This window comes from Echeneis naucrates, chromosome 15 (assembly GCF_900963305.1).
Source record: "Echeneis naucrates chromosome 15, fEcheNa1.1, whole genome shotgun sequence".
Taxonomy (NCBI): Eukaryota; Metazoa; Chordata; class Actinopteri; order Carangiformes; family Echeneidae; genus Echeneis; species Echeneis naucrates.
The window spans coordinates 14,451,890-14,461,408 of NC_042525.1; positions in this window are offsets into that span (position 1 = coordinate 14,451,890).

Sequence of the window (9,519 nt, forward strand, 5' to 3'; positions counted from 1 at the left end):
GATTATTCTTGGTTTTCTGGGTTGGGGCTGAGCTGTTGCCAGCTGCTGTGGCGGGTGGAGAAAAACTGCTGTATCTAAGATGGCCAGGACTTTGGTAAAGAACCCTATGTGTTTGAGTGTGTGTGTCACTAAATTTGTGTGATACTGAGAGAAGCTTGCCTCTTTACAGAACCTTGCTAAATTCCTAAGTACTTCCAGGCACCTCATACGACTGCTGGGAAGACCTGAGCAACGACAGTACAAGTTGAGGCTTGTTCAAAATGTAAGCGTTCTCTTTAACTCTTTCCAATATAGAGAGATATTGACGTTTTTGAAGATCCTTATTAGTTTGAAATGTCATGGATGATGAATAACATCAGTATTGCATTGGAAAAACTGCTGAATCAGGCCACTTTATTTTTTTAAAAGTCAAAATCTCTGCTGTAAAAAGTAAGGCAAATAAATACAATAAATTGGGTGTAACATTTGATTGTTTTGATACCGGTAAGGTTATGGTGATTGGCATTAACAAGATTTATTCCGAAAACAAAACATGTGTCCGGAGCATTTTTTTTGGACTTTGATAAAACTTTGAACAAATGTTTGGCTAAAATTGAACTCATATTCTTTACCAGAAAACCACAACTTGCAACAGAAACTATATTTTTTAATATAGAATCTTAGCAGAAAATATTGGTTGTATTTGCTCACCAGGAATCACCAATACTGTGAACAACATTATTTTGGGTTTACAGAGAGAATCTGTCACAACACGGAGAAATCAAGCAGTTAGAAACAACAACAGGTAGTGAGGACATATTGCATTTGCAATTAGTCACTTAATACAGGAAACCGTCTAAATCTGATCTGTAATATTATAATATTTCAAGGTACATTGCAAATCTATTATGAAAATCAAATAATTCTGGTCATCTTTCTTTTTGTTGTGTGAAACTGCTTGCCTTATGACAGTTAATGCCCGTGCTGGGGCAGTGAGACCAATCCAACCGTGGAGGAACATCCGGCGTTGTGATGGGAATGTGTATCGACCGCAGGGCTCTTAGCTTTCACCTCAGTGCCATCTCCTACTCGGAAGCCTGAGAGGAAATCAATGGCTCACATACTAGTCTATTTCTTAGGGTGCAGCAGGAAACTTGTGTTGCCCAAGCCTGTAGAATTTTTGCCCGCAGTGAGATTAAGGCCTTTTCCGGAGAGACAGAAAACCACGATGGAGAGGGAAAGATGGCGATGAGGTAAGAATGACGAAGTAAGGACGTGTGGCACACCGAAGTGGATTAGATGAAAGAACTGGATGGAAAAGGGGCCAAAAAGAAAATGAATATATAACATAATAAAAAAGGAGGTGTGACAAGAAGGTGTTGGAGGGGGTGAGAGAAGGACGCATAACAATGAGACAGAAAGCAATAATCTGCATGTGAGAAAAAGAAAGCTTCACTGTCTAAGACAAGAGAATGCAGCATGAAAGGAGCAGTCACTGTGTCCTGCTGTGTGTGTACGTCTGGGTCTCTGGGTGTAGCCATCAGTTTGCCTCAGGGAAATGCAGGCCGACATGAACTCCGTTTTACTGCTAAGAGGAGGGAGGACATGGGGGGAGGCTGTAAAAATGGAAAGTGACAAACGTCTTCTTGAGGAATACAGTGAGCGAGGGATTGTACACTTTCCTGAACCGCCCGTGTATTTCAGAGGCAACACAAAAAAGATGATGATGAATGATAACGCTATTTTTTTTTTACTTTCGTTTGTTTAGGCTCACTGCTGTCTGTGCTGTTGGTTAAATAGAGTGATGCTCACAGATTCAATTTACTGTAGAAGTAAAACAGGAAGAAACCAGACATGCCATACACTTATTGATACACTAAACTCTAGAAAGTACGGGGCAGCATAGGGGAAAGTGAGTGCAGTAATCTGTGTGTATGTGGGTGGATTTGTGTTTTGGAAAAGGCAGTGGTGCAGAGTAGAAGAGAGTATAAGTGGGTGTGATTTATTCATGACAATGAATAAGTGACTCACTCGATCTACTGTAGAGTGGCTCTGTTGAACTAAAAGTTTGTGTGTCTCTGTGTGTTTTTTGCTTCAAACTGCATCTAGAAATGATCTTTTTCAATGATCTATCCACCAACATAAACATGTAAAGCCTGATTTTCGATCAACGATTTCTTGGTATCAAATTGTCCACCTTATGCACAGAATGTAAGATTATTATTTTTACACATTTTTTCATGGCTCAGTACATGGTAATCAGCGTTGGCTGGTGGGAACTGATGTCACTGACGGATTCCTGCTGGGGGGGGGCTGTACCTGGTAACTGCATAATGTCAGCTATAAAGATCAGCTGCAGTTTAAAGTTTTTTATGAATGGACTAACTTCAGTTTCACTAGGAATTCTTTCACAGGAAGGAAGGAGAAGCAGTGTTATGAAAGTACAACTGTATACTGTACAATCCTGTTTGAGCTGTTTTAAGTGAACAAACATATCAAATGTCATGTCATGTCAGACGAGACTCAAGGGGAATCGTGTTTGTTGTGATGTGACACAGGAGAGCCTAAGGCTTTTTCATCTCTGGAAGCAAACTGACTTCAAACTTCACCCTTTCCACTAGAGATGGCCACACCAGCTATATAATGACTTTTAGTTAGAAAATACCTAATAGATCAGTCAGTCAAAAAAATTCAACCCCGTGGTGGTCAGGGGATCATCAAAATGTGGAGGCTTCTTCCATGAAATGTCAACTCAAATCCAGACTGGACAAATCAGAATGGTGGATCATCTGACAAAGAGACCAACTGTAATAAATAATAATAAAAGGCATCCAACCTAAATATAAATGTTTTATGTATATTAATATGTTTGAATGTATACTTTTTAACTTTTAAATTTAATCTGACCTGACAATCTCTATATAGACAAATTATGCATGCTGGCATGAAAAGGGAGGAAGTTAAGGTTAAGTAGTCAAAAAAAGGCACAACCTCTTGGTGCCTTCAATACATCAGAGCTCTGAGTCAACAAACTGCATCGCTCCCACCAGCCCTGAAGGTGACAATGACAAGGACGCTGCCTCTGTTGAAATGCTCGAGGATCATCTTCTAGCCAGCAGAAGGCCAATCCACTCCCCATTCTTCTCACCCTACTCAGTCATTCAGTCTCACCACATCAAACAAACCTCCCACACAGATGATGGCAGCAGCCTTATGTCGGATTCACGAACTTTGAGTGAACTTTTTCTCTTCGTCCTCCTCCTCTTTACAGTACCTTTACCTTCTTGGCCTAACGATCCTATCAGACATTTCCCCAGAGGAGTCAGGGCTGACCCATCAAAAAGGAAAGGGATTACAAAGGTTCATTTTGTATGTTTGTATGGATTTAGTACAGTCAGTGGAGAGTGCCACCATGAGGAATAAAGGAAGAATGCATGTCGATAGCAAAGGAAAAAAAAAACCTCATTCAAGTCCCACAGGCATGGACATTTACGTCCCTGCCAAACATGACAGATCACTGACTATTCCTGAAGAAGGAGCAATGCATCGTAAAAGCGGAAGGTTTTCATATGAATGTTTTCGATGTTTGCAGAGAGCAGGCATTAATTCATTCAAAGCAAATTTCTCAAGCTCAATTCTAAAGGGGAAACTGACAAATTAACTCGAAAAGCCTTCTTTCCATAACACACTGGGCTCTTTTCAGTGCTATAAGCAGAGAAAGTGCAGTGGTCATATCAAAGCACCGCAAAAACATCACACAAAGAAAGTAGCCTTCACCCTGAATATCACAGGCTCCTGAAAGATTAATGAGGCACCGCTGCAGCCATCAAGGTCTTAGTCGGGCAAGCATGTGAGGAAAAGAACAGGCTGTGACACCAATTATCCCAGTTAATTGTTTACATCATGTTATCATGTTCATTGTAAGTGGAGCTGTGATTTTGTCTGTGCATAAATAGCTAACTTTTTTTGTTCCAGACTATTCATGCCCCTCACAAGATGAATTGTAATTACTTGTCACTGCTGGGGCCAAATACTTTGATAGATGATTTTCTCACCAAGGCCAGTTGTGTTTTACAATTAGTGTTTAAAGATAATGTTAGCATGATAACACACGAAGATGTTTTCTCAGGGGTACCCGATTCACAAACAGACTGACAAACTGAGACTGCCTAGAAAGAAAGAGCACTAAAATTGAGTTTAGTGGAAGGAATAACAAGGACAGGGCCAATGAGTATATCAATACACAAATACTGATCGAAGATGATTGTTTATGCAGTGGTTAGTTTCCAGATTACGCCACCAAAAAGCGGTATTGAGTACAACACTGATATGAATGCCAAAGACACTTAAAGACACACACACTAAACAGCATAGCTATCTGGCTAGTTTTGTAATTGGCCAGTCAGAGCTTGATTAGTTCCATGTTGTATAACATATTTTCAGACAGATGGTCTGTAGCATGGTTTGGTATTTCTGTGTGTGTGTGACACACTGCTGACAGCACACAAAGATTATGAGGGTTCACCTGGCACAATGCCGCCTCTATTTCATGAAAAATATGTCCCAGGGATCATCTCTCCCAGGACAGCGGGGGCAGCGCAGCATGGTCTGTCACAAACTGGGGTCAGGAGTTCAGCGCCTGAGTGGGAAACAGGCTGCTGGGGGAGAACGTGACAGTCTGTGAGCAGGAAAAATTCAAATGCAAAATGAAAATTTGAAAGCAAATGAAAGACATCCTGGTGATGGCATGAAAGTGCTGGGAGGAGTCTCGACACTCTTGCCCAACTTCAAGCAACATGGACCGAATCCCACAATTGCCTGTTGCTGCATGTAAGCAGGGAAATATTTATGCATAAGACAGGATTCTGAGAAAAGGTCAGTTTCCATTAAATCAATCATTTCCAGAAACCATATTGCCAAATGCCTAAATAATTCCACTTTATATGGGGAAGCGAAGCATTTTTACCCAAAATTCTAAAAATGGCCCGCTCTCAGGGGTCAAATAAAATCTGTTTTCATTATATGGTTATATTACATAAAACATTGCATAGAAATTAATGATGTGTTAGAGAATACAAATGCTGGAAATTTTACATTTTCACATTTGCTTTAACAAAACGGGAATCATTGTGATTCCTGCTTCTTTTAAGAGCACTTCCTTTTTATATGTACTTCTATACGGGGGTTATTTTAAATAATCGTAACTTGGTTACTAAAAACACGCACAAAAAAACCCAAATTTCAGTCGGTCGGTCAGATAGTCAGCATGATGATGAAAGACTGTTCTGTTCACATTATTTTGTATTATCTACTTCAGAAGTAACAAATGCCTTTCTCTTTTTTGATACCGATACACAGGAGAACCCATTTACAGATTTTCTTTTCATCAGCTGTATTATTGTAGAGGGTAGGGTTGTCTCAGCTTGTTATATGCTATTTATAGTGTCACCAATTAGATGAATCAGATGGTGCAATCTGCACCCATGGCACCCTGAGACCACATAGCCCCCCACAACAAATCCCAATTTAACCAGTGCCCATGTGTACAGTACACTATCTGCTGTTCACATTGTACACTGCCCTTTCTTATTAGCTCAGTTTACATCCCATCTCATTTTCACCTCACCCAGGCCAGGGGAGGGGCGCAGGGATGGCAGTCCCTGTTTGCCAGAGTTAGCCAAGCTGGCACAGGCCCCTCAGTTAAAGGGCACTGAGTCTGGGCCTGCTGCTACTCTACAAACCTGTATGTCAAAATGTTTTCACAAAATGAGAACAGCAAAAATGTCCAAAGCTTGTCACAGTAAAAAAAAAAAAGGGATAAATTTAAAGAGTTTTAAACAGTTTTGTACATATATAGACCGCAGGTGTCGGAAATATGGGAGGAAACGGCATATGGCAGGAATTATGTTACACTTTCCACCAGATCGATCGACTTTAACTTGAAAGCTGCATCATATGCATTGCTTCGTGTGTTTTCCATGATAAGGGTGTGTGCACGTGCAAAATAAATGACTGATCTGAAGAATTTAGTGTGAGTGCGTTTAATTTAATTCGAACAATTTCATTGGTCCACTGTGACCTGTTGGGCAATTTCATTGGTCTGATGTGACGCTAAATGTTTTGGCGGCATGAAAGTCGTTACCCGTAAAGATCCATTAATTTATCTCAGGGTTCAAAGTGTGTGAAAAAAGTTGTGGTTTATAATCTGGAAATTACGGTAAATGCGGTGACAGTGACAGGAGTGACAGGAGGCAGACACAATTACTGGCATGAAAGGTACAAAGCTGTTGCTCCCATGTACGCAGGAGAACACACTTCCTTCAATTAGCAATTGGTGAGTCATTTTGTTTCCACATCACGTTAGAAAACATATGGAGCCAGAGCAGAAAGGGACATTTTTCAAACCATGCTGCTGTATATGGATTTTGACCTTTTTGCTTTTCCTGAAAGACAGCCAATTTGTGTCCTGAGCAGAGTGACTTGGCAGACCTCTCCCTGACTTCTCGCAGTCAACAAGCCTTCCCACTGAAGCCGTAGCTCTGTGCAATACAGTGTCTTCGTTCAGTTTGACAAGGAAACAGTCTCTCAGAGCACATTGTGCCGGTTGGGTCTGTTGCACAATATCACAAATGCGTAGAGATTCCTCATTTCTCTTTTGTTTGTGTGAAGCCTGTTTGGAAACTATCTGCACACATGGCCTCCGAATAGCACTGAGATAGAGTTAAATTTCTGGGTTTTGGACTGCCTCTGATTTTCACAGTTTAAACTCTACTCCCTACATTTTAGCTGCTTTAAACTGTTTTCTTCATATCTAAGAACATTTTAATCAAATGTAAACTGCATGTAACACATAAGGTGCGCCCCCACAAAAAAAAAAACAAAAAAACAAAGCAAAATACAAAACATGCACTGTGGGAAACTTTCAGGATAGACAAACATCAACAAGACACTTTAAGGTCTAATTCTTGAGATATATCAATTTTTGCCCAGGAAACTTTTAATTATTGAGACATGCTGTGAAAAGACATTACCAAATAGCAGCCTACTTTAACCACTAGGGGGAGTGATTGGCACCTATTTACAACTAGCTGATTTCTCATAAGTAACTAATACTACTCTTTCCCAGTGCAAGTACAGATTTGATATCAGCTGGATCAGTTTATTAGTTTATTTACATGCGGCTGCACATTCTCTAACTGTGGTGGTGTTATTGCTATTAGGTATGGTGATGTCTCCTGCAAGAGAGGGTGACATTTTTTTCTGAGTGTATGACCCAAGCCTGATCTTGGTTACTATCCTGAGATCTACTGACAGCTGCAGAGCAAGGCTGCCAAAGCGAGCAGCTATCATTGGTAGCCTCCTGCAACATTGATAATAGCAGTGTTGCTTTTCAAGTCAGGGGATCATCTACAATCTATCAACAGGTTTAAAGGCCTCTTAATGATCCATACCCAGCTTATGTTCACTGAGACTGTGCATTGGGGAATGTGTTTGTTTGTGTTTGTTGGATAGTAGTTAGGCTTTCATTAGCTTGACATTAGAGTGAAGTTTCAGGTTAAGGTGAGAAATGTACGCACGATTTAATCTATATTGAGACAGTTTTTGAATATATCTTGTCATCAATTAAAAAAAATAACAGAACATATGATACATTGCTGAACATAACTACTACTTTTACAAATTCAGAAGAAATTCAGTGTGTATGATTTTTCTCAAAATATGGCTCACATTTTGTTTCAGTTGAGCCAAAACCAGTGAGCTTTAATGCCAATTATGTGGCTCGGATGTGGAGGCAACATATCAGCAATCTGGTCAGATGCAAAAGGATGGATGAACATCTAAATCAACAGTTTCTGGCATGTCCAGGTCAGGGGTCAGAGGCCTTTCTGCAGTAGCAGTGTTGTCATATTTTGGAGCTTCTTCTTTTTTAACAGTCAAGGTCGGAGTAAACAGAATCAGTCAATGTGACTTTGGGTCCAGATGAAAGACCACATTCTGCCCTCATACTTTCTCATAGAAGCAAAAATTTCCACAACCTCCATCTGCTGTTCTCTGAGGTTCCATTATAGCCCTTCAGGTACCAAGTCTACTCAAGGCTCACTGGCTGATGGCTGCCGATATTGATCGTGTCTGAAAGAAAACGCACACATTGTAGCTTCTCATTAAATCCAGATAAATAAAAGGTGGAATCAAAGGCCCCAGGATTTAGCTTTGACTAACCAGACAAGATTATTTTGTTGGAGTAACATTTGTAATGTAAATGAAGTGCACTTTCTATTCTATATATAATAATTTTATCGACCATTCAAGCACTTAAAAATACATAAATCAGTGAGCTTTTGCTTTGGGTAAGTGATGTCTCGTATCTTTATTTGATACAAGATATCTTTACATTAGCCGACAGAAAGAAGTCCAGGGGAGTGATATCTGGTGAGCAAGGTGGCCAGAGAATCAGGCCAACCCCTCCAGGGGTTAGGGTTAGGGCATTTACCACTACCTATCTCATCAAAAGGGTACATGAAATAGTGCGATTAAAAACTTTTATAACCACTGAGTACATACAACAAATCTGATTAAGATATCTCATCAATTGGCTTTTTAATATTTTTTTTAAATTGTAAAGAGACTTTATGGGCACCTTGTACATACATATCTCATACACAGTGGCATCAATTTAATATTTAGCACATTGCCCAAGGATACTTCAACATACCTGCAAAATGTATTTAAATTAATTAATGATCAAAAGCCATCACACTCAAACACCTGGGCTGGAACAAAAAATGAAAAGGTCGTACAGAAACTTAACTGGAAAAAAGACAGACTTGGAGAACAGAGTTTAAACAAGTTGGCAAAACAGACAAACTGTCAAAGAAAGAGACAAAGACAGTAATCGATAATTTAAGGAATTGAGGGAAACACATTAATGTGGGGCAAATAATCAACCCCAGGTAAACTCAAGAGACACACTAGGAAGGTTCCTTCAAATTAAAAAAAAAAAAAAAAAAAACTAAATACCAATACCACGATAAATAGATTTTTGTGAAATTGACTGTAGACATCAATGTCATCAAGAGGATGAATCTTAATAACTGTTGATCTAATAGCACAGTCAGTTATGGCCAAATAACTGCAAAAATAATAACTAATGATATAGTATGTTAGCATTGCTACTGTGGTATTGCAGGTGTTGTTATTTAGTACAAAGCACTTCTATGAATCTGAGCAGCCTTACAGAGCCGCTAGCATGGCTTGAAAATCTGTTCTTGATAAAACTTTTTTCCAGACACTTCCAAGATGCCATAACATTCAAGATTTGCTGGGTCTTTACAGTGAGATGACAAAATGACAGATTCTTGAGAATAAAGGTAAACGTATTGGAATAATTCTGTTCAAAAACTATATATACCAGAAAATCCGATTTTCTGTATCATCTATATCTTCTTATGGCATTCAATATCGGTTTCAGCCCTGAGGGTGAACAAGTGACCACACTAAAGGTTACTAAAGATCTGTAATGTCAGATATGAAACTTTTGCC